At 46.4% G+C, this 26,929-nt stretch overlaps 1 long non-coding RNA gene across 2 annotated transcripts; it reads right to left on the minus strand.

Annotated features, from left to right (window-relative positions):
• Positions 1–20,270: 20,270 nt before the first annotated feature.
• LOC121878353 lies at positions 20,271–25,476 on the minus strand. Of its 2 annotated transcripts, none has more exons than XR_006091138.1 (2): positions 25,429–25,476; positions 20,271–20,403 (listed from the first exon to the last, which is right to left on the minus strand). It is a non-coding gene; the product is annotated as an uncharacterized LOC121878353 (long non-coding RNA). The 2 variants fall into 2 exon arrangements; XR_006091137.1 differs by having other exon boundaries at positions 25,366–25,454.
• Between the last annotated feature and the right edge of the window lie 1,453 nt (positions 25,477–26,929).

The raw sequence follows: 26,929 nt of genomic DNA on the forward strand, positions 1-26,929 counted from the left end.
CACACACACACACACACACACACACACACACACACAGCTCCGGATACTGGACCACCCACCACAGAGGAGACCACCAAGCATCTGGAGTCTAATATTTATAAACACAGATCATATTTTCCTCTACGCACCTGTTTATAGACAATCCAGGACTCATGTTTATCTTCAGCTTCTGGTCAAATATTGTTTTGGTGTCGATATTCCGTCTAGTGACCAACAGGATAGATTTTATGGGACAGCCAGCCAGGAAATGTTTAATTCTGACCAGTTTTTCAAGTTTAAAATACAACGTGTTTCTCGCCCTGACCTGACCTGACCTGACCTGATCTCTGACGTTATACTCTTGTGTTTTATATATATGGATGTGAAGGAGAAGAGGAGGAAGAGAAAGAACTGAAAGAAGACGTCAATGAGATAAGAGTGACTGACTGACTGACTGAGTGAGTGAAACAGTGAGCGAGTCAGTGAGTAAGAGAGAGACAGATTCAATGAGCGAGTAAATGAGAGACAGAGTGAGTGAGTGAGTGAGTGAAACAGACAGAGACAGAGTGAGTGAGTGAGTTCACAAACAACTCGGCCACTGGTCTTAAATTTCAATCAGAATCTCGCAAGTAATGTAACAGTCGTGCCTGGGCGTGGGAGGGGGGGGGGTACGTAGGCGTGTGTGTGGATATGTAGGCGTGTGGGTGGATATGTAGGCTTCTGTGTGGGTACGTCGGCGTGTGTAGGCGTGTGTGTGGATGTGTGGGCGTGTGTGTGGGTGGGTGTGTGGGTGGGTGCGTGGGTGTGTGGGTGGGTGCGTGGGTGTGTGGGCGTATATGGGTGCGTGGGCGTATGTACAGTAAGGGTGCGTACACAGTGTGGGTGTCAGGAGCAGAACGAATCTGGCGTCAGTGTAGTCAGCGACGATGACTACACTGACGCGGGGTCAGTATAATCAGTGTAACCAATACCTAGACAGTATAACCAATACCCAGACATTATTAGGGGCAGTGTAACCAATACCCAGACATGATTAGAGACTGTAACCAATACCCAAGCAGTATAACCAATACCCATACAGTATTATAGGCAGTGTAACCAATACCCAGACAGTATTATAGGCAGTGTAACCAATACCCGGACAGTATTATAGGCAGTGTAACCAATACCCAGACAGTATTATAGGCAGTGTAACCAATACCCGGACAGTATTATAGGCAGTGTAACCAATACCCGGACAGTATTATAGGTAGTGTAACCAATACCCAGACAGTATTATAGGCAGTGTAACCAATACCCGGACAGTATTATAGGCAGTGTAACCAATACCCAGACAGTATTATAGGCAGTGTAACCAATACCCGGACAGTATTATAGGCAGTGTAACCAATACCCAGACAGTATTATAGGCAGTGTAACCAATACCCGGACAGTATTATAGGTAGTGTAACCAATACCCGGACAGTATTATAGGCAGTGTAACCAATACCCGGACAGTATTATAGGCAGTGTAGGGTGAAGGGAGCCGGTATAGACAGTATCTACACTGAATAAGACGTCTCAACTGGGACACTGAGTGATGGGCAGGTCATTACCCCGTCACCTGTGGGTCGTCTGGCAGGCACACTGGTCGTATAAGGATCCGCCGCATCTTGATTTGCGTCAGAGCGGTGGTGATTGGGGGAGGGGGGTCGTTTAGTTAAGGTAATCCGGTAGTTTAGCGAGTGCTGACCACACAGGCAGCAGCTAGATAAAAAGTGTGTGTGTGTGGGGGTAGTTTGTGTTTGTGTAAATAATAATAATAATAGTGGTAGACTGATTGAATAAAGTAACTGAGAGACTAAACTGTAATTAGTAAAACAAAAATCAATACAAGTTCAGCTACACTTAGGAGAACGACCCTCACATGGGAAGACCCGTATCGACTAGGTCAGGAGAGGCAAGACTTGGGATGAATCGTAGCATAGCGAAAACAAATGAGTAAAATAAACATCCACGCAGCTATGTCCTCCCGTGATTTCACTGTTTGTCCATTTGTAAATCCACTTACTGTCGTTACATCTGCCCTCACCTCTCCCCTAGAGTAGATCTACGGTGGGTGGGTGACAATTAAAGGTGTGTATCTAAGGTTAATTACTTGATCGTTTGACCCTAATACCTGGGAATTTGACTTACTTGTTCTTCAGTGTGATATTCATTTAGTACTCAACGCCAGACTAAGGAACTGAGTCATAACATGGAAAATATCCCAATTTGCTTTTCAAAAACATTATGATCCTACAAAAACAAATACACGTAAAAACACTTTAAATTAAATTTGTACGTGGCGAGAGACGTACACAATGTTGGTACATAATCCCGAGTGTACAGTATTGTAAATCGAACTACGACACACAAAGACGTTTCCAAATTGTTATCTGCGCTACTTACTCTTTATCAGCAACGTTGTCACCCACGCGTCAGGTAATATGTGAGGACCATCGTGTTCGTACATGCTGTTAGACGCCATAAACTTGTCATAAACGACGGGGATTAAGTGAGGAAGTCAGACAGTAATACTTCATGTGACCGGTGATCATCGTTTACTGGTTATTTAAGTCTGTACACCCATGAACTCCTCTCCTCGATGATAAAAAAAAATTTATTCATTATCCCAGATAGTGGAGGATAACTCCACCTTGACGCTCACGCTCGGCCTTCCTCAGGCCTTAAGGAGACAACTCGCCACTTCATTCAAGCGGCGTTATAAACCTGTACCACAAGGTGAAAAAAATGCAAAGATTACGACTGTTAAGTCGCCTTTTATGGTGCTGTTAAAGGTAATCTATGATAGAGCTCATCAGTATGGAAGCCTCACCTCCCTAGTGTGTGTGCAGGAGTGAGGTGTGAGCCCCTGGTCACCCTCACACTCCCTCAACATCCATCACTGGTATCAACCCATAAGTATGTGTGTGTATGATTGTGAGTATTCACTATTACAACAGACGGAGGGTTACCTCAGTACGAGCTACAGGGTTACCCTATACTGTAGCTCGTACTGTACTGAGGTTTGCGACTTTTGTGAACTAACTTTAAAAAATCACGACGATACATTTGAGAATTTCTCTTAGAGCGAGAAAGTGAACATTCCTGAACCAAATGTGGCAACATCAATTATCCTCTCGCGTAAAATCAGGTTCCTAGCCAGCTGATTAATCTTACTTCGTGTTGCGAATTCTTGCAAAAAATCACCTTGCAACAATGCTCACAATAAAAAAAATCAATAAATCAGAGTAATATAACGATTATTGGAGGAGGAAATCATTCCTTGATCAGCCCCGCGCCACCGCCATTAGAAGCCCGCGCCTGGTGTTCCCCAAGACCCATATAAGCTGCTGGGACCCACACAGATCAGTTTTTATTATCACAGTATTCTGCTTGTTATCCCATGCTATATTTTTATATGGCTCTCACTGGGGCGGTCTAGACGACAGTAGCTGTGTTAAAGTCAACAGCGGGAGTGAGAGGAGGAGAGGGTGATGGGAGACATGTGCTGGGGGTCGACATGAACCGCTGTAAGGTGAGATAGGGAGAGATTATTAATGACTTGGCTGTCATAGTGGTAGGAGTCATTATTACCAGGTACCTCACCCTGCTGCTGGGGAGTGCACCAGCCTGCTACCAATAGAGGTTGATGGGAGAGAGAGAGAGATGGGGTGAGGGGGATGGGCTGGGGTGAGGGGGAGAGAGGTGGGCGGGGCTGGGGTGAGGGTGAGGGGGAGGGGTGAGGGGGAGAGGTGGGCGGGGGCTGGGGTGAGGGGGAGAGAGGTGGGCAGGGCTGGGGTGAGGGGAGAATAGGTGGGCAGGGCTGGGGGTGGGGGAGAGATAGGTGGACGGGCTGGGGTGAGGGGGAGAGAGGTGGGCGGGGCTGGGGTGAGGGAGGTGGGCAGGGCTGGAGGGTGAGGTGGTGGGCAGGGCTGGGGTGAGGGAGAGGTGGGTGGGGCGGCAGGGCTGTGGGGTGAGGGGAGAGGTGGGCAGGGGCTGGGGTGAGGGGGGGCGGGGGCTGGGGTGAGGGAGAATGGGTGGGCAGGGGCTGGGGTGAGGGGAGAGAGAGAGGTGGGCGGGGGCTGGGGTGAGGGAAAGAGGTGGGCGGGGAGGGGGAGAGGTGAACAGGGGGGGGAGAGGTGGGCGGGAGAGGGTGGGCCGGGAGGGAGAGAGGTGGGCGGAGGGAGTGGGCGGGGAGAGAGAGGTGGGCTGGGGTGAGGGGGAGAGGTGGGCGGGCTGGGGTGAAGGAGAGAGAGGGTGAGAGCACTAAGTTATGCCTGAGACGTTGAGGAGATGTCGCTCTTAATTGCTATTCCTGGGACTCTACTGCTTGTACCACCACTATAACCCACCACCACAATAACCTACCGCCACCACCACCACTATATTCCCTCACAGCCGCAACCGCCACCACAGTATACGACCACTACAATATCTCACCACATTTAATTACCACCACTACAACCACCATCACCATAATCAACCACCATCACAACCACCACCACCACCACCACCACCACACAAGGTACACAAGTCGTCCACATAAAACTTCTTAACCTCTCCAATAAACTTTCGAGGTCAGATCTACTATGAGCCCCAGCAGGAGGAGGCGAGTGTAGGTGTCAATTGTGGTGGACTTGAAGTAGCCAAGCATCACCACGCAACACAACACAAAACAACAATACACCACGTAACACCACACAACACCACACAACAATGTACGACACCATACAACACCACACAATACTATACGTCATCACACTGTACTACGCGACACTACATAACATTACACAACACTATGAAACGCCACACAACACTATGCAACGCCACATAGGTCACTATACTGAATAGAGTACCACCATCCTCAAGGGTATAGATCATCATATTTCAAAGGATTAAGACATCGTACTCAGGGGTTAATTCATTGTACTCAAAGGGACAAGTTATCGTACTCAAAGGAGTTGCGATATCCTATACTCAAATGGCTAAATCACTAGTATCGGACTCAAGTGATTACGATATCTTAATTAATGGTCTAAATTATTATTATCGTACTCAAGAGGTTACGACATCCTATTCAATGGGGTTAAAGGGATCAGATTCCCAGCCCGGCGATCATTATACCCTCCAACACTGTTTACCTTCCTCTTACACACTGATTACGCTCTTAAGTGCATTTCCCTTAATCTCTTATATTCATAGAGACATTGTTGATATACTCACCGTGAGGCTGTTATTAACACACCGCTAAGATAACATGGTGATGATCCTCCTGATGGGGTGAGTATAAGTTATGGTTCAGCCAGACACCTACAGTATATGGACCGTCACTGCTAAGATGGTATATAACTGTATATGCTCAGACTCAACCAGATCATTTGGGAATTGGTAGATGAGTGAGCATTAAGAACACTCCCCATGCTCCTCCCTCCTCTCACATTTCAGCTTATACCCGGGTAAGTACTGTGCATGAGGGGGTACATACACCACGCACTCCATCAGTATTTTTATGGAGGGGTTCGATGAATTTCCAAATGAACACTACGACTCCTGTTGTCTCGATAGGGTTGACAAAATCCTTCGTCCGTTATGTTATATTGTTTAACACAAAATCGTAAAGATACTTTTTGGTGTGCACAACTGTTAGTGTTTTAAGCTTTAAGAAAAGGAGTTTTTTGTTTTAACTCAGACCAGAAAATCAAATGATATAAATTACTCTGAAAATTTAATTATTTCAACTCACCAACTAAACATTAAAACTTTATATACCCTTTAAAAGTGTATCGTAATTATTTCTTCAGTATATGGTATTTCACAACACTACCTTTACTTAATAATTATTTAATTCCGCAATAAGATTCAGACAGTGGTGTGTGTGTGTGTGTGTGTGTGTGTGTGTGTGTGTGTGTGTGTGTGTGTGTGTGTGTGTGTGTCAAAATATATCCCAGTACATTTGTTGAACGCTTGAGAGTTGGCCAAGATTACACTCACCTCCACAGTATCCCAAAGTCATTTTCAACACATCGTCATCTCACTCAGTATAATCTCTAACACAACAGGCTGAGGGCCACAAGGATTAGCCCAATAGTCTTTTCTGTGGGCAACAAACACGTAGACAAGTCTCCCAAGAGCGGGTCAACACAACAACAAACAACTGAAGGCTTTACTTTGTTTATTATACACTACTGTTTATAGGTCCTAGGGAGTCGTAGTTTGACAGTACACTTCACCACGGTACAGCCAACATACTGTACTCACACCCATACAATAAAATATCTTACAACCACCAGCAATTACAGAAGAAACACATCATTAAGGAGGGTTATCTGGGGTCTTTTTCGTATGTGTGATGCTCACAAGAACCCCAGAGTTATCATATTAAACAGCTCTCGTAACACACACACACACATACACGGTCTAGCTAAACTAATTCTTACATTATGCAAATTTAAAGATAAGATAATGTATTTTAGTTCCTCGGTGAGATGGTGAATGAGCACGTAGTTGAATTCTTTATCTATCAGTGTGTGTGTGTGTGTGTGTGTGTGTGTGTGTGTGTGTGTGTGTGTGTTTATCCCAGAGGCTGTACAGTTATATGAGGACAAAACCCATCCCCCTCGCACATGACTCGACACTCTGGCTTGTCTACTCGCCCTCTTCCACACAACTTACATTTTGCTGTCAACTCTCTCTCAGCAATGGTCAAAGATTACTTTACGTAGATTTCCTTTAGTTGACTTTGGAGGGTTTTATTTCTCAGTCTGCCCAATGTTTACCCAGTCATCCCACCACCTACTGACCCACACTGAGAAGGGCGGCGTTTCAGGGCTCCCAACTTTTCGTACTGACACACTGACTGTTGGACCAGTATCTATGTACCTGTACCGGTATTTTATGTGAACATGAGGCTGCACTGTTGTTTCCGGATCAACCAAAACATAATATACACGTGAGATATTTATACATTAAACGTCATGTGAATGGATGCAAATTTAGAAAAGGTGTTTCTAGCGTTCCTCAGAAACCTTGGTGGAGGGATGAGTGTCTCGTTTTTGTCACACTAATATATATAATAACAGTGTCACAACGTAATAGGGACAAGGTCACGTCGTCCTTATTTGGACGAGGGAGGTGATAGTGAGGAGCTGGTGACACAGTGGTGACGGAATGGTGGTACTTTAATGAAGACGTGATGAGACGGTGATGATGGAAAGGTAACTAGGTGATGACAACACGTACAGAACCAATGAATATTATCAACAATTTCCTCTAAGGCCATTTTAACCTCCAGGATTCCCATAGGAAGAAGAGGATGGCGAGGACACCTTCAGGATTCCCGCTGGGGGTGATGGTTACCGAGGACGCCTACACAGTCTCGCTTGGCACGAGCAAAGAGCTTGCGTTACTCCACGCTGGCCGGGGGAGGGAGGAATCCCGTCCTGTAGGTCAGCGGGCCACACAAAACACTCCCCCCATTACACACACACGCACTCATACCTTGTATCCTGGCACACACAACAAAAACCGACGAGACGTGCACAAACATACACTATGTACCCTTGCAGGCGACCACAACAAAACCAAGGTATAGAGATTATCTTTAGACCAGAACAAAACGACACGACACAAACACATACAGTACACACACACACACACACACACACACACACACACACACACACACACACACACACACACACACACACACACACACACACACACACACACACACACACACACGAACAAGACGAAGGAAAACAAGTTTTTTGTTTACAGTTCAAGTGAGTGCCTGAGTAATAGCCTCATTAACCAAACAATTTGAGACGTGATAACACAGATATGTTGTAATATACACCTGAGCAATTAACCTTTACTTAATGACACTGTGAGTAGGTTTAATCCTCCTCCGTTTAATTGAATTCCAGTGTGTTATAATAAAGTTCCACTCTAATAGTACATCACCTGACCTAACCTAATTTAAACTAAACTAACCTAACATAATTCTAAATCCTAACTTCCCCAGGTAACTTTAGGATGTGACAACAACAGGTGTGTAATTCCATGTGATCCCAGCATTCAATTACAACTTACTCTCTATTCCATTACATTACGTTTTCTTAATATGGCGGTAATGTAACGCAGTGTCAGAGCGAGAACCACTCACTGACTTGGCCAACTACTATCAAGGGCAAATCACAGTTATGATCAATTACCACCATCCTTAGCAATGAATAACAACACACACCTCTCCTCCTCTTCCTCCTCCTCCTCCTCCTCCTAGCCTCACACCCTCTCCTCTTCCACCTCCCATCTCCTCCTGTTCGACCTCCAAGCACCACACCCCGTCCTCCCCGTTCTTCCTCCTAGCCCCCACAACCAGTCCTCCTGCTCTTCCTCCTAGCCCCCCACACACCCCTGTCCTCCTGCTCTTCTCCTAGCCCCACACACCAGTCCTCCTGCTCTTCCTCCTAGCCACCACACCCAGTCCTCCTGCTCTTCCTCCTAGCCCCACACCCAGTCCCTCCTGCTCTTCCTCCCAGCCCCACACTCCCTGTCCCTCCTGCCCTTCCTCCTAGGCCCCCCACACCTCTGTCCCTCCCCTGCTCTTCCTCCTAGCCTCACACACCGAAGTCCTCCTGCTCTTCCTCCTAGCCCCACAACCAGTCCCCTCCTGCTCTTCTCTCTCTCCCTAGCCCCCACACCCAGTCCTCCCTGCTCTTCCTCCTAGCTCCCCCACCCAGTCCTCCTCTGCTCTTCCTTTCCTAGCTCCCCCCCCACCCAGCGTCCTCTCCTCCTGCTCTCCTAGCCCCCACACACCCCGTCCTCCTGCCCTCTCTAGCCACCACAATCTGTGGTCCCTCCTGCCTTCCTTCCTAGCCCCTACACAACTGTTCCTCCCTGCTCTTCCTTCCTAGCCCCCCCACACCCCGTCCTCCCCAAGGTTCTTCCTCTCTCCCAGCCACCACAACTCCGTCCTTCCTGCTCTTCCCTCCTAGCCCCCCACACACCAGTCCTCCTGCTCTTCCTCCTAGCCCCCACACACCAGTCCTCCTGCTCTTCCTCCTAGCCCCCACACACCAGTCCTCCTGCTCTTCGTCCTAGCCCCCACACCCAGTCCTCCTGCTCTTCCTCCTAGCCCCCACACCCCCTTCAGACACTTCAGAGGGTCTCCGCCAGTCACACAAACCTTAATTTAATTCCCTCCACTCCTGTGCTCCCTCCCAAAACCTTTAGTATCACTGTCATGGTAACACTGGTAGCCGCTGGCGCTCTAATTAATTGCCTGTGTGAGAGTAAAACTGGCTGTGTAGTGAGTCAGTCAGCTTAATGAATGCCTTTCCTGACTCCACCCGAGGAAGATTTTTTTCGTTTATGAGGAATTCTTGTGTTGTTGTTTTTCTTCCTCTCAACTTTCTCTCTTCAGGTATGTCTTAAACACAGTCATTGATCGCCTTCCCTTGGTCCTCTCCAGTAAGTATATAGTGAAGTATCCATGTGTAGTCGATGAGATGTATTTTTAACCCATTAATCTTGTTTAAAAAGTTCACATTAAAAGTCTTCTGGAATTTGATATGTGTGTGTGGGGGGGGGGGGGGGGTGTGCGCAACAGATTCCTTGAAAGTGATTCATAATTTATTCATTCTCTTCAACACCAGTGGCGCCTTACCTCTCCTAGCTTAGCGCCCTCTTAACCCTCACCCCCGCCCCGCTCTCCTCCCTTCATCTGTCCCATTTCTGGCTCTCTCTCTCTCTCTCTCTCAGGTTTACTCATTGATCCTTCCTAGTTAAACGGTCTATAATTTACCCCACTTAAATGTTAGTATTGTATTTATTTTCCTCTCCTAACCCTAGTCTATCTTCACCGCCACTATTCCAAGCCCTATCCCTCTCATCCCCCATCTCTAATATAGCCCCTAACCCCCTTTAGCACGTGTAGTCTAGCCCCTTCCCTTTACCTATTCCTTAGTTATCCTCATCTTCATTCTCCATCACCACCACGAGGAGTGAAGACACTATCCAGATCGTAGTCCTGCTCAGGCACGCCCACTGCCACCAGGTTACTACTAACCGAACGTTCCTCCGTCAGGATGAATAAAACATTTGCAAAATGATACAGACCGTCGACTTGACCAAATGAAGTCAAAGGTCCAGCTCTCTAAATTAATAAAAAGCGTAACTGCGAAAAAAATGCACCTTACTATATATAACAGAAATGAACAAACAAATCGTCGACTTAACGCACTTTAGTCGACTGTTTGGATTTTTTTTTTTTTAATATAGATTTTCCTGATTTCTTTTTACGATCTATCTAAAGATAAAATAATTGAGCTACGCACCAGACAACGTTTTAACATCCGGATAATTCACAGCTTAAAATAAAAAAAATAAAACCATTCGAAAAATTATAAGAAAAATACGGACCGTCGACTTGACCAAATAAAGTCAAGGGTTTAAACTTTTATTAGCTTTTCTTTTTCCGTTTTTTGTGTCGTCTTGCTGAGGCGAAAGTGCATAGCTGACGGCTCTTTAATGTGGAGGTAATTTGTGGTTTAAATCTATAATTTACGAGGATGTAGTATCTGTGGTGATCCAATGTGGTCCATATAGGGTGGGGGGAAAGTGGAGGATGATGGTGGGTGTTGGGTGGAGGAGGATGTTGGGTGGAGGTGGGTATTGGGTGGAGGAGGGTGTTGGGTGGAGGTGGGTGTTGGGTGGAGGAGGGTGTTGGTGGGTGTTGGTGGGTGTTGGGTGAAGGAGAATGTTGGGTGGAGGTGGGTGTTGGGTGGAGGAAGGTGTTGGTGGGTGTTGGTGGGTGTTGGGGTGAGGAGGATGTTGGGTGGAGGGGTGTTGTGGGTGTTGGGGGGAGGGGTGTTGGTGGGTGTGGTGGGTGTTGGGTGAAGGAGAATGTGGGTGGAGGTGGGTGTTGGGTGGAGGAAGGTGTTGGTGGTGGTAGGTGTTGGGTGGAGGAGGATGTTGGGTGGAGGGTGTTGGTGGGTATTGGGTGGAGGAGGGTGTTGGTGGGTGTTGGTGTGTGGGGTGAAGGAGAATGTTGGGTGGAGGTGGGTGTTGGGTGGAGGAAGGTGTTGGTGGGTGTTGGGGGGTTGGGTGGAGGAGGATGTTGGGTGGAGGAGGGTGGGTGTTGGTGGGTGTTGGGTGAAGGAGAATGTTGGGTGGAGGTGGGTGTTGGGTGGAGGAAGGTGTTGTGGGTGTTGGGTGTTGGGTGGAGGAGGATGTTGGGTGGAGGTGGGTGGAGGTGTGTTGGGTGGAGGAGGGTGTTGGTGGGTGTTGGTGGGTGTTGGGTGAAGGAGAATGTTGGGTGGAGGTGGGTGTTGGGTGGAGGAGGGTGTTGGGTGGAGGGGTGTTGGGTGGAGGAAGGTGTTGGTGGTGTTGGTGGGTGTTGGGTGGAGGAGGGTGTTGGGTGGAAGAGGGTGTTGGGTGGAAGAGGGTGTTGGGTGGAGGAGGGTGTTGGTGGGTGTTTGGTGGAGGAGGGTGTTGGGTGGAGGAGGGTGTTGGTGGGTGTTGGGTGGAGGAGGGTGTTGGGTGGAGGAGGGTGTTGGGTGGAGGAGGGTGTTGGGTGGAGGAAGGTGTTGGTGGGTGTTGGTGGGTGGAGGAGGATATGGGAGGGTGTTGGGTGGAGGACGGTGTTGGTGGGTGTTGGAGGGTGTTGGATGGAGGAGGGTGTTGGGGTGGTGGAGGAGGGTGTTGGGTGGAGGAGGGTGTTGGTGGGTGTTGGGTGGAGGAGGATATGGGAGGGTGTTGGGTGGAGGAGGGTGTGGGAGGGTGTTGGGTGGAGGCCGGTGTTGGTGGGTGTTGGGTGGAGGTGGGTGTTGGGTGGAATGAGTGGAGGAATGTTGGGTGAAGTGAGTGAATCGAGGAATGAATGGTTCCTCAACACCGCCTCGTGGATTCTTACCTTTAAAAATTTACCCTAATTGAGATGAGGTGGTGTGTGTGTGTGTGTGTGTGTGTGTGTGTGTGTGTGTGTGTGTGTGTGTGTGTGTGGGTGGGGTGTGTGGGTGGGGTGTGTGGGTGTGTGTGTGTGTGTGTGTGTGTCTGTGTGGGTGTGTGTGTGTGTCTGTGTGTGGGATGTGTGGGTGTGTGTGTGTGTCTGTGTGTGTGTGGGTGTGTGTGTGTGGGTGGGTGTGTGTGTGGTGTGTCTGTGTGTGTGTGTGTGTGTGTGTGTCTGTGTGTGTGTGTGGGTGTGTGTGTGTGTGGGGGGAGGTGTCACTTTTAGCTGTGGAATACCTTGAAGGCCAGCGTGGTGTCCACATTTTTCAGAGACTTAAACACGATTAGATACGCTTCCTTATCCCCTGGAATGTGGGAAGGGAGGTTGGGATGGAGGGGGGGAGGGAGGGGAGGGAGGGAGGGGAAGGTAAAGGTGGGAGGGGGAAGGAGGAGAGGTGGTGAAGATAGGAGGTGGGGGAGGGAGAAAGTAGATGTTGGAGAGTGTTGGAAACCACACACACACACACACACACACACACACACACACACACACACCCAAACACACACACACACACACACACACACACACACACACACACACTGTATACATATATCCTGTTGCCCTAAATAACCCCTTCAACACCCACCCACCCCAGAACACCCCTTCGTAACACACCCACAGTCACCCCCACACCCCTGAGAGACCAGCACCGCACATCCCATCCCTCTCAGCAACACCCCCACACACCCTCTCCAGCAACACCCCCCACACACCCCTCTCAGCAACACCCCCCCACACCCTCTTAGCAACACCCCCCACACCCTCTCAGCAACACACCCACAACCCCCTCAAAGCCTATCTATCACCAGACACCCACATCCCCACTCTCGCCACTCCACACCCACACCCCCGCCCATCTCGTCAACTGTCACCCTCGACCCCTCTCACTCAAGCTCCATAACCTCAAGCAGCAGTCCGTTATGGTGTCCCGGATACTGACAGAGAGAATACATCTTGTTATAGTCGAGTCTTGGTATAATTTCCGAGTCATGTTGGTCAGCATCTTTTGACTGTTAACTGGTGAAGGTCAAGTCGGATGCGTAAAATCCCACTTCACCATCCCTCTCAACACCCAACGTAAAATCCCACTTCACCATCCCTCTCAACACCCAACGTAAAATCCCACTTCACCATCCCACTCAACACCCAACGTAAAATCCCACATCACCATCCCACTCGTGACGCAGCGACAACAAAATAATTAATTAACCATCGTCTTCCTGTACCTGTGTCTACTGGGGGAGGGGCTTTAATTTATCTCAAGGACGCTGCAGGTAATGGTGGTGATTATGGTAATGGTGGTGGTGATGATGGTAGTGGTGCCGATGGTGGTTGTGGTAACGATGGTGGTAAATGATGGTGATGATGGCGACGCTAATGAAGATAATGATGGTTGTAGTTAAGATGGTGATCGTACACTTATATTTTACCGTACCTAGCAGAGGACCCGCACCATTCATACAGTTGTACAGTATACGAATCAATACGACAAATGATACAGAATAGTACAATAACTAGTAGAAGCAGGAGAGTACAGATGATTACAGTATACTAGGAGAGGCAGCAACACTACAATAGTACAATAATAGTAGAGGAAATAGTAAGGGCAAGATAGTACAAGGGACAATGTTTTCGACTCTGCCAGTAAAGTATTTGGGATCCCACACCTGGAGGTCGAGTGGGAGGCCGTGTTGTCTCGTGTGAGATTGACAGTCCCATCACCAAGTCTCGTGTAGTGAGTGACAGTCCCTTCACCAGGTCTCGTGTAGTAAGTGACAGTCCCTTCACCAGGTCTCGTGTAGTGAGTGAGTCCCATCACTTCACCAGGTAGTGGCCGGCGTGATTGTGCTTTCATACTGAAGGAAGAGTGAAAGTGAGGGTCATCCAGGATGGGTGACTACGGAGGGTGAAGGACACACTCCTACTAACATGCATGAGCAACAGCGTGAAGGGACAGAGGTGGGTGTGTCGCTAGTCAACACTCCTGTCTGGTACCCGAGGTAACAGTACCGTACCGGTATCACAGTCAACACATCAAATTTTTCGCGTATATTATTTGTCTGGGAAAATGCAGTCAAGGCGATCTGGCCTTTACTGGTCACTCGTCCCACGCAGAAAAACTAAACTTACCAAGCCTCTCTCGTGTGTGCACTTATGGCGTATGTGTTAATTGAGTTCCTTTACATCATTCTAGGTCAGCTCTGCCTGCACGATAATGAGTATGTCAGTTTAGCAGACCACTGTGGCTAGGGTGGTGGAGCGCCCCTGACCCAGCTGCAGCCCCCAGGCTCTGACCTACACTGACGCCTGACCTCCACCAACAACACGTCCTACAGGAGACAGCTTGAAGGCAGTCCCTGCACACCACCGCCCTTTAATCAACATAATGTCTGCCTGATGGTCCTGGTTTATTCACAAGCACGTGGACAACTGAAGGTTCTATTTAGGAATGAACTACAGGTTTGACGCTTACATCACGACCCTGAACTTGTTTGACCTAAGTAAGGTTACACTTGAGCAATGACACACATAAACCATGTCTTTCTCTTCTATCTCAATTGAGAGTCCCGCCATCTTCCTTCTGGGAACAAACATTCCTTGTATAAAAATATCTCCACTGCTGTATGTCTCGACCTCGTCTTGTATTCCCGAGTAAACTTAAGTGGATGAAGAAATGAGATGATGCTCGGGCACATAATGGTTGACATTCATATATCCTAAGTTTCTGTAAGAAGGAAAACGGTAGGAACGTGTGTTTTTCTCTCACTTCTGACTGAGGACGAAGAGTATAAGATCAAGTTCCATCACGCGACGGTGGTGTCTCATAACTGGTAAGTTTTAGGACGAAAGAAAAGGACAATGTCACGCAGGATGATCAACCAGTGCTCGTGTATCAGGTTGCTGGGTGACCGTCTTCCCGGCTGTCCGTCATCTTTCATGTGGCCCAGACTGTTGCAACCCCGCCTGTTGGCCCACATACAGGCAAGCTGCAGCTGGACGGCCATCAAGCACCCCAGAGTCCCTCCCCAACCCCAACAAGCACCCCAGAGTCTCCCCGACCCCAACAAGCACCCAGAGTCCCTCCCCAACTCCCAACAAGCACCCCAGAGTCCCTCCCCGACCCCTAACAAGCTCCCTAGAGTCCCTGCTGACCCCCAACAAGCATCCCAGAGTCCTTTCCCGACCCTCTACACTGGTTCTACGCAACACCCTCCTCACCTTATAGCACATCTGTCTTGATTCTACAATTAGTTTCTTTATTTAGACCAACAAGAATAAAACCTTACCCAGTGAAGCTCCCGATACTCCCGCCACCTATGGACATCCTGACACACATCTCCGAATTCCAACTCCATATTATTGTTATCGTTCCCGCTCTGGCCTCCATCATCAGCACGAGGTAAGAGACACAGGCTGCATTGGTATCCTGTTTTTTCTCTCACCTGGCGGACAAACAGTACACAACGTTTCTGTCCTCTTCAATATGAAGTTGATAACGTCTGGGCCTCTGTCGTATATATCTGAGGTGAACCGAGCACCAACCTTCCCTTATCTCTGGTGTAGAAGAAAATTTATAAATGAAAGAATTTTTAAGAATTCACATCAGGATAGGTGGTAGGATGGTAAACCAGTGGCAGGATGGCAGACAGTGGCAGGATGGCAGACTGGCAGGATGGCAGACAGCGGCAGGATGGCAGACAGTGGCAGGATGGTAGAGAGTGACAGAATAAGGCAGGTTGCAAGTGTTGGGTGTGTGGCTACCCGTGTCTCCGTGATGGACGTGGCCCCAGGGACCACTTCCCTACCTATATTTAGCCAGGGTGAGCACACTGAGGCTGCTGGAGGCTGGCGGGGGTGTTGGACCGCTCAGCTGGACCTGATTAAGCTGTGCTCTGATACACCCAAGTGGCCTTGTTGAAGGACCTCGTGTTCAGCAAACGATAAATCTTCATATTCATTAACGCAAGATCCGTTCTGTGTATAGTTAGCTGACCCAAGTGATTCTTAGTCCACTTCTAGTCATACCAAGATGAAGAAACCACCTTTACCAGGGAGTCTCCATGTTCGAGTTAACGTAGCTACCAGTATTTGCCTAAATCTGAACTTTAATAATATTTCAAATTAAAGACACCCAAACCTATGCTTGTATTAATTAGTCTGAACTAACACGGACTAGTAATATGAGTTAAACCTAAAACATAAAATGAACGTCCATCTTAGGTACTGTACGTCATGTCCCCCAACACTGTAATATTTCCTAATTCCTGCTCTTTACCTTATTAGATACAAACTTAAACACATAACCACAAGGTCACTTAATCTACCAACTCCACATAACTGAGGTCAATATAATATCCCTAACGACCTAAAGAACAGATCAAGACACAAGACTTGTATGTCACCTGTTTTTAAAACCACTCTGAGATGAGCTACAAGAGACATCCAACTCAATAAACAAAATACTAACCTCAAGCAACACCTTTATCGGTATACTCTTCTTTTGTTGAATCAAGAGAAGCCTGAAGGTGATGGAATGAGGGGATAAAATTAATAAATGATGGAGCATCATCCTACGTCAACCTCAGCATCACCAAGCCTCCTTAATATGATAATTAATACAATATATTATAAGCCCTGACCCACCCTTGAACTGGGACCCATAAAGATTAAGTAAGGCCTTTTAGGACTGGAGACCATCAAGATTGGTAGGCCCTTCATGAGGATTAGAGATCATCAGGATTGGGGCCCCACTTGAATTGGTGACCTTTAGGGCTGGGGCCCATTATTTGACCATTCACAGAAAACTAAGGACACGTACAATGCCTTGGATCCCCCATATCCTTAAAACACACACACACACACACACACACACACACACACACACACACACACACACACACACACACACACACTTTAATCTTTTTCAGTGTTCACTAACAGCTTCTCTTAATGCCATGATAAGTTAGTGCACAAATAGAAAGTCAACTCTCGTCTCACGCCAGGTGGCCAGGCACTCGTCCTGGTGGGGGTCAGGTTCTCAAGATGAGAGGGTCAACTCGACGCACTCAGGGAGTTAAATAATTGTCCTCAAAAGTGTCATCTTACTCAAGGGTTTGTCATAGTACTCAAGGGGTTAAATCATCCTACTTAAGGGATCAAGTCATCTTCCTCAAGGGAACAAGTCATCTTACTCGAGGGGTTATATCATTTTCCTCAAGGATTATGTCATCCTTCTCAAAGGGTTAAGTCATCAAACAAATGGGATTAACTCGACCTACTAAAGGGGGTGAAGTCATCTTACTCATTGGGTGATGTCATATCGATGTGTGGATGCTTTTCTCAATGACTTCGTTATTATACTAAAGGGGGCGACATCATATTCAGAACGTGAAATAATCTTGGTAATGGAGTGAAGTAATCATTATACAGGAGTGAAGTCATCATTATACAGGAGTGAAGTAATCATTATACAGGAGTGAAGTCATCATTATACAGGAGTGAAGTCATCATTATACAGGAGTGAAGTCATCATTATACAGGAGTGAAGTCATCATTATACAGGAGTGAAGTCATCAGTGTACAGGAGTAAATTCATCATTATACAAGAGTGAAGTCATCATTGTACAGGAGTAAAGTCACCTGTGTACAGGAGTGAAGTCACCAGTGTACAGGGGTGAAGTCATCAAAGGAACAGGTTGTATGGTTCTCAAAGGGTAAATTCTCCATTCCCAGAGGCTGACATCACTGTACAGACGAGACGATGTGACCTTTCCCTGATCACTACACCTCGACCACGTCACCTGGCTGCTTGATGGTAGAAAGTGCCATATCAGGGTTTACGTCATCGTCCTCCAGGGGTTAAGTCATCTTACTCAAGGGGTTAAGTCATCTTACTCACGGGGTTAAGTCATCTTACTCAAGGGGTTAAGTCATCTTACTCAAGGGGTTAAGTCATCTTACTCAGGGTTGATCATCCTAAGGGTTAGTCATCTTACTCAAGGGTTAGTATTCTTACTCAAGGGGTTAAGTCATCTTACTCAGGGATTTAAGTCATCTTACTCAAGGGTTAAGTCATCTTACTCAGGGAAGATCTTACTCAGGTTGTGATCATCTTACTCAAGGGGTTAAGTCATCTTACTCAAGGGGTAGTCATCTTACTCAGGGGTTAAGTCATCTTACTCAGGGGTTAAGTCATCTTACTCAAGGGGTTAAGTCATCTTACTCAAGGGGTTAAGTCATCTTACTCAGGGGTTCATCACTCCTAAGGGGTTAAGTCTCACTCAAGGGGTTGAGTCATCTTACTCAAGGGTTAGTCATCTTCCAAGGGGTTAAGTCATCCTGGGGTTAAGTCATCTTACTCAGGGGTTTAGAATTATCTTACTAAGGGGTTAAGTCATCTTACTCAAGGGGTTAGTCATCTTACTCAGGGTTTAATCATCTTACTCAAGGGGTTAAGTCATCTTACTCAGGGGTTTGCGTCATCACTCAGGGGTTAAGTCATCTTACTCAAGGGGTTAAGTCATCTTACTCAAGGGTTAAGTCATCTTACTCAAGGGGTTAAGTCATCTTACTCAAGGGGTTAAGTCTTCCTCAAGGGGTTAAGTCATCTTACTCAAGGGGTTAAGTCATCTTACTCAGGGTTTAAGTCTTCTACTCAGGGGTTTAAGTCATCTTACTCAAGGGTGTTGTTAGTCTCTTACTCAAGGGGTTAAGTCATCTTACTCAGGGGTTAAGTCATCTTACTCAAGGGGTTAAGTCTCTTACTCAAGGGGTTAAGTCATCTTACTCAGGGTTTAAGTCATACTCCTGGGGGTTAAGTCATCTACTCAAGGGGTTAGTGTTCTTACTCAGGGGTTTAAGTCATCCTCAGAGGTTAAGTTCACCTCAAGGGGTTTAAGTCATCTTACTCAAGGGGTTTAGCTCATCTTACTCAAGGGGTTAAGTCATCTTACTCAAGGGTTAAGTCATCTTACTCAAGGGGTTAAGTCATCTTACTCAGGGGTTGAAAATTCCTCAGGGTTTAAGTCATCTTACAAGGGGTTTGCATCTTACTCAGGGGTTAAGTCATCATATCTCAAGGGGTTAAGTCATCTTACTCAGAGGTTTAGTCATCTTACTCAGGGGTTAGGTCTCTTACTCAAGGGGTTAAGTCATCTTACTCAAGGGGTTAAGTCATCTTACTCAGGAGTTAAGTCATCTTACTCAGGGTTTAAGTCTCATACTCAAGGGGTTAAGATCTTACTCAGGGGTTAAGTCATTTACTCAGGGTTTAAGTCTACTCGGGGTTTAAGTCATCTTACTCAAGGGGTTGAGTCTCACTAAGGGTTTAAGTCATCACTCAGGGTTTAAATCATCTTACTCAAGGGTTTAAGTCATCTTACTCAGGGGTTTAAGTCATCTTACTCATTTAAGTCATCTTACTCAGGGTTTAAGTCATCTTACTCAAGGGTTAAGTCATCTTACTCAAGGGGTTAAGTCATCTTACTCAGGGGTTTAATCATCTTACTCAGGGGTTTAAGTCTTCTTACTCAAGGGGTTTAAGTCATCTTACTCAGGGGTTTAAGTCATCCTACAAAGGGAAGTCATCTTACTCAAGGGGTTAAGTCATCTTACTCAAGGGGTTTGTGTCATCTTAAGGGGTTTAGTCATCTTACTCAGGGGTTTAAGTCATCTTACTCAAGGGGTTTTAAGTCATCTTACTCAAGGGGTTTAAGTCATCTTACTAGGGTTTTAGTCTCACTAGGGGTTTAAGTCATCTTACTCAAGGTTAAAGACAATAAACCAGGTGCCTTAAGTCATCACACTATGGGTAAAAGCCAGCATACTTAATGGTACAAGTCATCTTACTGAAGGGGCGGACACTGGGTTCACACACGGGGTGGACACATGGTTCACACACGGGGCAAACAGGGTTAACACACGGGGTGGACACATGGTTCCAGGGCAGACATAGGGTTCACACACACGGGGCAGAAACAGGGTTAACAGGTGGACACAACAGCACCTACCTGTAGAACAAGAAGGCCTGGTGCAGGGGTTGGCGTTTTCCAAAGTGCAGTGCGCCCATGGACTGCTGGCTGGCTCCCTCTTGTTTATTGTGGTCACCCTGTGTGTGTGTCTGTCCTGTGCAGTTCACAGTTACTGGTGCTTGTGGAATGTCCTCCTCCACACCTCACTCACACCACACTTCGGTAATGTTTATTTTGTTAAATTTTTTCAAGCACTTTTCTACGTCCAAGGTCACTCTTTTGTTTTGTTTCTTTTCTCTGTTAAACTGATGGGTATTTCAGAGGTTTTTTTTCTGTAGGTTACACTTACATTTTCATTTCTATTTCAATACTTCACGATCGAACGGTTGTTTGTCCTGGTGCACTGGGTTCCTCAGAGATCTAGAATACACAGCTTTTACATGACCGATTTGTTGAATACAGTCTACGTCTCTCTCACACAAACATTCATATTCTCAACCCAAGATAAAAAAAAAAAAGATCTCAGACATTCGGGATACATTTCAGTTTCCATTGTTATGCAAATGGACTTAAAGGACCGGCTCTTTCACACTTGACAATGAAGGAACTCATACAGAAAATGGCGAGGAGAATGCCTGCACACTGACATCTGCGACCACACAGGCGGAGATATTGCCTGACTCACACGTCACTGCACGTCAATGTCACCCTTCCACCACCCCGTCCTGCTTGCTATTTTCCTGCCCATCTAGTCCCGTGTCCTTGTCTTCCTCACTACCCCTTCCTCCTGACCTACAAGAACATCATAACGGCTCACCATCAGCCGGGGATGACGACGGAAAAAAAGTATGCAAGCAGCACCTGTTCTTCACGGCCTAGAAGGCCAAACGACCCTCGGAGGTGGGGGTGACAGCTGGAGTGAGTACGAGCGGATGGAAGAACAGCAGGCAGATGACAGGGGGGGTAAGCAAGCTGGAGCAGAGGGGGTATGAAGGTAGAGGCAATAAGAGCTGGGTGTAGTTTGGAAGAGGCAGTAACACAGACGCTGGAGGGTGATGGTGGAGGATGGAAGGAATACGTAGAATATGTAGCAAGTGAGGAGAGAGACAAAAAAGTATGGGGAGTGGGAGGTGAGGATAAAAGAGGGAGGAAGGGAGGGAGGAGGAGGGAGGATAGCCACCTGTCTGGCCACCACACAAACATCATCACACGTCAGCTCGTGGGTGGTGCTCAACACTTCAATCAATCACATAAACAACACAAACAAAAAATCCACGAAGGAAAATGAAAGTGGCAAAAAAAGTTATGAAAATGTGTGAGACAGAAGACATTGGAGAATGGAAGGCTAATTTGTGCAGTGAACGATGACCAAGTGGTGGGGGAGATAGCTGGAGGAGAACAACAGGTGTGTAGCGAGAAGCGGGGACACACACACACACACACACACACACACACACACGAGGGGCCTAAGGCATCAAAGAATCTCATTATCATGGATGATTTAAAGATTATTCCTTGAGACACGACAGATAGAGTTAGTAGTAGATTTATGTGTTGGTGTGACAGCAGGTACGTGAAGGTGTTCCGAGGACGCTAGAGGCAGCTGCTGGTAATATACATGTGTTCAGGGGGTTAATGGAAAATACAAATCGAAGCATTACCTCATCTCTCGCCAAGAGTAAATCCCTCAAAGGCCGAGAATCAGGTCAAGGTGAACGAGTTGCAGCTCCGCTACCACCAACCACTACAGCCGCCGCCGCCGCTTCTAAACACACCGTCATCACAGGTGCGGCTCAACAACGACCCCCCTCCCCTCTCACCCCACTTCTCATACACTCTATCCACACCTCCTCACAACACACTCCACGCATCAAGCAACCATATACGGGTTTCCTAAAATAATACTTTTAGTTTCAGCCAAAATTATTAAATTATCCTATTCGGCGAGTAACCGAGTCAGTTTTTCATAATACTTTTGGCGACGTTCAGTCACCCCAAACCTACCTCCCTGACCTAACTGGTGGAGATTCTTACAAGGGGTTGGTAGCCTCGTTCTGTTTTTCTGAACATACAATATAGTTCTTCCTTAGTCATCAGACCAACAAAAACAATAACAGCAAAAAAATTATATATATATATATATATATATATATATATATATATATATATATATATATATATATATATATATATATTATATATATATATATGTATATATATATATATATATATACTCCCACCCACAGACAACCCACCACCTGTGTGAGGCTCACAAAAGACAATTAAATTTACCTGCTAACACACCCTGAAGCCTTGGTGACGGCCGAGCCCCGCCAATCTCTACCTCGCCGCTATACATAATACACACGGACATACAAGTTACTCCCGACTTTACTGGCAATTAAAACTGGCATTAAAAGATTATTGAATGTGGCTAACAATCAGCGACCAGTCATAAACTCACTCCGCGCTGTTCGTAAAAGTCCAATCTGATCGTGGATGACTTCAAGACCCTCTAAGTACGGTAGGTGAACGGGACCCTAAATCACGCACATCTGACGTGGTAACGTGGGTTAGCTAGCCTGGCCTGGGGTCCCACGTCTCTCACCGCCTCCTCCCTACCTTCAAGTTCTCTCCCTGACAAGAGTGATATACGAGACTACATCAACCCACTTCACAAAACACACCTGCCAGGAGAACGTATAGGAATTGCATGGGGTTGTTCCCTTAAGTACATCCCATGCCACACCTCTATGTATCGGCGCCACCAACCACACATACATACTGTACATACATACATACATACATGTGGCATATTCTTTAAATAAATAAAAATAAGCACACATTCTTATATAGCCTGAGATTTAGATTAAACTTTCTTATATAACGAATGACTAATATATGGCAAGATTATAGGTGCTATAATCATTGATATAGTCAATGCTTTAAACTATATCTTAAAAACAGGAAATATTATATCCAGTTGTTAATTCAGTAAAGGAGAGAGAGAGAGAGAGAGAGAGAGAGAGAGAGAGAGAGAGAGAGAGAGAGATACACAGAAAAAACAAGACAGATATACAGATGATTATATAACTGGATAAACAGATTTTAGAGTTGGACATAGATGAATAGAAGAAAATTATGAGTGGGATAGATAAGACAGATAGTTGTATAATGTATATATGTATGTATATATATATATATATATATATATATATATATATATATATATATATATATATATATATATATATATATATATATATATATATATATATATATATATATAATTTACACGTATTATTAGATACACAGACAGACAGTAAGATGGACAGATAGAAGAAAGTAGTCAAGATGAGAGAGAGAGAGAGAGAGAGAGAGAGAGAGAGAGAGAGACCAACACCAGTAGCCAGAGTGCACCAGGCCAGACCAACTGTTTTCCCAGCTGGTGCTTCAAAGACCAGCCAGTCACCATTCACCAGTCACGTGTGTACACTCTCCTATGCGTGCACGCACGCACGCGAACGCACGCACACACAATCACCAATCGCGTGTACACTCTTCTGTGTACACAAACATTACAAATTAGCCGTGTACATTCTCCTGTGCACACACACACATCACCAATCACAAGCGTACACTCTTCTGTATACACGTCAGTGTACGTATACTATGACGTACACAGTGTTTGAAGGACTCGTCCATCCCAGTCGTGTGTACATGGTTGTATAACATTGCACACAAACACACATGTATGTCCAGGATCACGTGTACGTAAAATTCACATGTACACACAGTTAAACAGTATTGGACAAGCGTACACTGCCGTGTTTACATTGTTTAACGTACAAACACTCGGCTTTAGATTATTATGTGTACACTGTCGTAAACACTCACATGCACATGTAGTTGCTGGGAAGTGTACACATAAGTCACATACAAATCGTCAGATGTAGGTACAGGCTGACTTACAGAATAAGATTAAGTCGTGTGTGTACGAGTGTTACAAACAAACACAGTCGTGAATTACAGTAGAATCTGCACAGTCTCCCATACACTCAGTCACTGTCAGTCCGGTGTGTAAACTGTGGTGCTATAATCACACTGTCACACTCTACCTACAGTTCACTAACACAAACACACCACTTACATCCATCCCCCCACAAACACACCACTTACATCCATCCCCCCACACACACACCACTTACATCCATCCCCCCACACACACACCGCCCATCCATCCCCCACACACACCCTTGTCATCCCCACACACACACCACTTACATCTATCCCCACACACCACCACCCTCCATCTCCCACACACACACACACCACTTGTCCATCCCCACACACACACCACACATCATCCCCACACACACCACCCACATCCATCCCCCACAGTATATGCAACGAAACAGTCATTAATAACGTCACTATAGTAAGAAGGTTCTACTCACTAGCACAGTGGTGGTGTGGTGCTGTGCTCTTCACCGCTCTCATCTCCACCTACGCTGACAGTGTATGACAACCACGGTGTATATTAAGGGGACATGCCCCTCGGTATATGACTGATGGTAACTGGATAATCTTGTCTGTCGTGTGTTCCCCTTAGTTGAGGAGAGGTACCTTCATAGACAGACAGACAGACAGAAGGAAAAGGGGCGAGCTCTAGATGTCCAGCAACCTCCCACATGAGGGGCATCAAGATCACTCCACTCCACTCCACTCCACACCCGAGCAGTATGGATTATTCCCAGCCACAACCACGAACAACACAATGTTATGACATACACGCTGGTAGAGGGCAGGTCGTGAGCAGGGGGGAAGGGGTGTTGGACATGCACTGCCGTTATCTCAATATAGCAGCAACCAGGCCGCCGGTGACCCACCCTCCCTCCCTCCCCACGGTCGTGACTCTGGTCTCGAGCCACTGAAGACTTACAAACATGTCAACACTCTCCACCAACTCCACTTGCCTATTTTCTGTTAGTTCCGAGTTCGTATACACTAGAGTTTAAACGCTTGTGTATCGAAACGTTTAATTATATAAGTATTTACACTTACTCGAATATTCATTTATGTGGACGATATGTTGAAAGCTCGTTTGGAAAGTGAGGCACCGGGCCAAATGACATTTTACACAACTTTCAATCTAAATCATCTTAAACGGGAATGTCTCTTCCATTCGAAATTTTCTACGCACAAATTCTTGATTTTTGCTCGGCTGACTAAGTCCTGTATTAAAATACAGATAATGTCTGAGATTTTATGAAACAATGACATAAATTAACTGATCAACGGAGGGTGAGGGGATGATGACCACGGTAGTGCCCACAACAACACAGGTACGCGCCCCAAGTCCCGCCACACACACACACACACCAGGAGCGACACCCTCAGCCTCCACACACCTCAGTCACACTGACAGCTAACCGGGGCACGCACACTCCTACCCTCTCTCCTCCGCTGCCCCGCGCACACTGACTACCAGCCTCCGTGCAGCAGTGCCCCACCACCCAGGCCTTCCTCCCACACCACCCAGGTCCTGTCCCTTCCTCCCACACCTCCCAGGTCCTGCCACACCACCCGGGTCCTACCACACCACCAAGGTCCTAACACACCACCCAGGTCCTGCCACACCACCCAGGTCCTGTCCCTTCCTCCCACACCTCCCAGGTTCTGCCACACCACCTAGGTCCTGCCACACCACCCAGGTCCTGTCCCTTTCTCCCACACCTCCCAGTTGTTTGGTTAAGTTCATTATTATTAGTTAGGTTAAGTTGGTTAGGCTAGATTAATTTATGCATGGTTGGTTAGTCGGTAATAGCTAAGTTAGGTTTGGCTAAGTATGGTTGTTTAGGTTAGTCTAGGTTTTTAGGTATAACTGATTGGTTTGGTTGGGTTAGGTATGGTTGGTAGTGTTAGGTTGGTTAGGTTAGGTATGGTTGGTAGGGTTAGGTTAGTTAGGTCAGGTATGGTTGGTAGGGTTAGGTTAGGTACAGTTGGTAGGGTTAGGTTAGGTACAGTTGGTAGGGTTAGGTTAGGCACTGTTGGTAGGGTTAGGTTAGGTATAGTTGGTAGGGTTAGGTTAGGTATAGTTGGTAGGGTTAGGTTAGGTATGGTTGGTAGGGTTAGGTTAGGTATAGTTGGTAGGGTTAGGTTAGGTATGGTTGGTAGGGTTAGGTTAGGTATGGTTGGTAGGGTTAGGTATAGTTGGTAGGGTTAGGTTAGGTATAGTTGGTAGGGCATCACGCGCACAGTTCGTTCCATTGAATATTGATTGTATCTCTCAAACAGCCGCAATAATCATCCATTGTGTAAAAGTAAACAGAAGAATAAGGTAGTTAATTAATCATTCTTAAAATCCCAAAGTTACACTAGTAAGGATGACATCAGCACCACACACTTGCTTCCCCGTCAATTTTCATATCGCATCATATTCACCAAGTGTGAAAGGATAGTTAAAAAATAATAAAGAGGACATAATATTTATAATTTAAATTTCCTTACGTCGTAAAATATAACATTGCCCCATACACTCACCTGTCCATCAAAATGTGAGAATTCTTAGACAGTGTTTAGGGTTTGGTAGCCAGACTTCGCCTTTCGGCCGTAGCTGCTGTCCTCTATTTTCTTCTATCTTGGTCTTCTTTCTTGTTCTTCCTTCTTATTTTTTTCTATATAGATCTTCTTTCGTGTTTTTCCTTCTTTTTTGCATTACTTTTCAGATGTCAAATTCCGTATACCATTATGGTTGACACCGTCTCCACCCACCACAACAGCGACACCGTACACCCAGCAGAGGTCTGACGGACGGTTCTATTGTGTGGTGACGGGGGAGGACCTATTGTCGACCCCTATGAGAGAGGGTAAAGCGGTCGTCGTACAATAGTTACAGACACTTGTTGCGCAATTAGCTTGTCCATGAATGGCCAATGAATAGCAA

Source organism: Homarus americanus, unplaced genomic scaffold, assembly GCF_018991925.1.
Source record: "Homarus americanus isolate GMGI-L3 unplaced genomic scaffold, GMGI_Hamer_2.0 scaffold33468, whole genome shotgun sequence".
In the NCBI taxonomy this organism is placed as follows: Eukaryota; Metazoa; Arthropoda; class Malacostraca; order Decapoda; family Nephropidae; genus Homarus; species Homarus americanus.